The sequence below is a fragment of the Myotis brandtii genome, unplaced genomic scaffold (assembly GCF_000412655.1).
Source record: "Myotis brandtii unplaced genomic scaffold, ASM41265v1 scaffold450, whole genome shotgun sequence".
In the NCBI taxonomy this organism is placed as follows: Eukaryota; Metazoa; Chordata; class Mammalia; order Chiroptera; family Vespertilionidae; genus Myotis; species Myotis brandtii.
The window spans coordinates 807,770-811,293 of NW_005367210.1; positions in this window are offsets into that span (position 1 = coordinate 807,770).

Consider the following 3,524-nt stretch of genomic DNA (forward strand, 5'->3'; position numbering starts at 1 on the left):
TAGATGCCACAGTGCCCCACTCACTCCTCAGCACTCACCACTAAGCACCAAAGGCTGCTTTCTCTAAACTCTGCAATTCTCTGCCTGAGGGCTTTTCATGCTCCCAGAAGCAGCCCTCACTCAACCTGCGGCAGGCTGCATCTTGAACAAGAAACACCCCAGTTCCTTTGCTCTCAATTGGGACAACTCATGTCCAGATGCCAAGAGGTGAAACCTTGGCTTGATCACATAACACCTAAGGCTTCCTTCCCTTCCCTGTCTCACTCCTCTCCTCCCTTATTGCTATTTCCTGGAATCAGGTCCCAAATAAACCATTCAAATCCTTGCCTCACATTGGCTTCTGAGGGAACACAAGCTAACAGGAGTGATGATGTATAACAGGGAACCAAAATTCTGTGGGATTCAAGTTATAACCAATTGTACCCAAAGCAGTGGACAAACCAAGGGGGATGGGGAGCTGTCTGCCCAAGTGCAGGCAAGGGTGGGGACACACTGTCTATTAAAAAAACAACCTTAAAGCAATAATAAAACTGATCAACAGCCAGTCTGCTTTTTATTATCACCATGAACCAGGCATTTTAATCATCTGGAATGATAAAATTCTCCTCCCCACTGAGTCTGCTAGCTCTCTCTGTCCCATGCCCGCCCTTTGGCACCCCCACTGGCCAATGGCACTAAGGAGAGAGTAATTAATTTTGGGCAGAGGAGATGAAGGGAGGCCTCATGCAGGAGGCAGCATTGACCCTCTAATCACAGAGTACTGGCTGCATTTCACACGTCCAAGCCTTTGCATATGCTGCTCCCTGTTTCTGGAACACCTTTTGCTTTCATCTTCCACTACAGTTCAGTGCAGTTGGGCATCTCTTCCTTCAAGAAGCCCTCCATGACCCCAAACCTGAATTAGCTGCCTCCTCTGGGCTTGCACAGACCACCAAGTGTCCCTCTGCCATAACGGTTTTCACACTGGGGTTCCTTTTTTTTTTTTTTACCACTAGACAGTGAGCTCCATAGTGGCAGGAACTATGGCTTGTTCATCTGGGCCTGGATCACAGTAGGCACTTAGGGATAGGGCTGCCACTGGGGTGGGCACCTTTGTGCAGTACAGAGCCTGCATCACCATCCAGGGCAACCCAGCCTATGGAGGTTTAGTTAATGATTAAATGAATGAATTGGTGGAATTTTCCATAACTGGCGAAAGACATTGGGAGCAGAAGAGACAGAGCAAGTAAAATCAGGGATGCCTGAAAATGCAGAGAATCTTAGTGGAAAGAGCAAATAGCCTATGCCACCCGCAATACATCTCAGGAGTTCCACAGTCCCCAGCTGTAGCATCACCCAGAGTGTGGTCAACATACCTGCATTCCATCTTAGACCTGCTCATCTAGAATCTCCACAGATGAGGTGTAAGAATCTGGGCATCCAAAGGTTACCTCAAGAACACAAAATTTTGAGAGATACAAGGCCAGCTAACAAAGTGAGTGGTGGACTGCAAAAGGGTGAGTGAGACTAGCCCAATCATTCATTCATCCATTCATTCATTCACACATGCATGCGTGCATTCATTCATACATTCATTCAATAAGTATATATTGAACTGGGAAGGTACTCAGGCATACCTATATCCAAGACAAACATGGTCTCTGCTCCTTTTCACAGTCTAGTGGGAACACAGTCATTAAATAAACAAGCAAACAAATACCTAATATAGTATCAGGTTATGATTAATACTTTTCAGGAATTCACACAAGCATGCATGCATTCATCCATACATTCATTCAATAAGTATATATTGAACTGGGAAGGTACTCAGGCATACCTATATCCAAGACAAACATGGTCTCTGCTCCTTTTCACAGTCTAGTGGGAACACAGTCATTAAATAAACAAGCAAACAAATACCTAATATAGTATCAGGTTATGATTAATACTTTTCAGGAAAGAAAAAAAAAGTGGTTGCATGAAGAAGGTTGTTTTGGATGGGTGTCAGGGAAGCCCTCTGCTGAGGCTAGTAGGAGATGAGGGAAGGAGTCACCTAAAAGGAAGGAATGAACAAAGCAGATGTTTGGAGAGAGAGCACTCCAGGCAGTGACAGCAGTACATGCAGAGAAAGGCCAGGAGAATAGAACATGTGAAAGAGAGAGACTGGGTAGGAGGCTACTGCAATAGTCCAAGTATGACAGGCTAGAGAATCAGATCAAGGTGGAGGCAGTCAGGAAGTCGACTAGCTTTGCTGTTGAAGCAAATGTGGGTGTGAGAGAAGATGGGAGTCAAGATTATTGCAACCAAGAATGCAGGTGATGAGGGGAGAGTTAGAATAGCTAATGTCAGAGAGAGGTAAGTGTTGAGGGAGGGATGGGGGTGCAGACCACATGCAGGTTCCTGCAGACCATAGGGAGGACTTTACTTTTCCTTTGAGTGTGATGGGAGCCCTGGGAGTTTTGAGCAGATGTGGGATGTGATCTAGCGTATGTTCTAACGTAATCTATAGTTGCAGAACGTAGGACAGACGTTCAGGAGAGGGCAGTTCAGAGGCTAGTGTAGGCATCAACATGAGAGATGATAATGGCTTGCAGCCAATTGCTGACTGGGATAGGAAACTAGATTTCAAGAAACCTGATGAAGAAATAATAGGTGGTAAAAATCATGAAGGAGACAGGCAAATAAACTATTGAAATTTAGTAGTAGATCAGGAACTTCAGCTCTGTGGCAGGCAGCTGTTTTCTTGGGGGAAGTGGCCTTGATTCTCTGAGCTGGTTTTATCATCTGCAAAATGGAGGTGATAATGGAACATACCTCAGAATTGTTGTTAGGGTGATGTAAAGGTTTTGGCACAGCATCTAGTACACAATAAACATTTAATAAATGCTATCCTAGCCCAGGCGATTGCTCAGTGGTTGCCTCGGCCCATTGACGGAAGGGTTGTGGGCTCGATTCCCGGTCAAGGGCATATACCTCGGTTGCAGGTTTGATCCCCTGCTCTGGTCCGGGCACATAGGGTAGGCAACCAATCCATGTGTCTCTCTCACGTTGATGTTTTTCTCTCTCCCCCTCTTCCCTACCCTCCATTCTCTTTAAAAATCAATGGAAAAAAAATATCCTCAGGTGAGGATTAAAAATAATAAAAATGCTATCCTAGGAGCCAGTCAGCTAAGTCCTAATTCCATCTCTGCCATACTCATTGTATGGCTGTGTTATCTTGGTCAAATTTAACCCTTTGCATTTTTGTTTACCCATCTGTAAAATGGGGCTATAATTAATACCAACCTTATATGGGTCATGAGGATTAAATAAATGAATACAAGTAGTGAAGCATTTCGAATAATGTGGCACGTAGCAAGAAATGACTAAGAGGCCATTACTATTAATAGTATATTTTTGCCATATTTCATAACATCTCCCCCCATTAGCATGCGCCTACCCCATTCTGCGGATGGGAAGTCTGTGGCTCAGAATAAGGGGGCCTCTCCTCCAGGACGCAACACCCTACCTGCAGCGGTCCTGCTAGCAACCTGGGAAGATGGGGA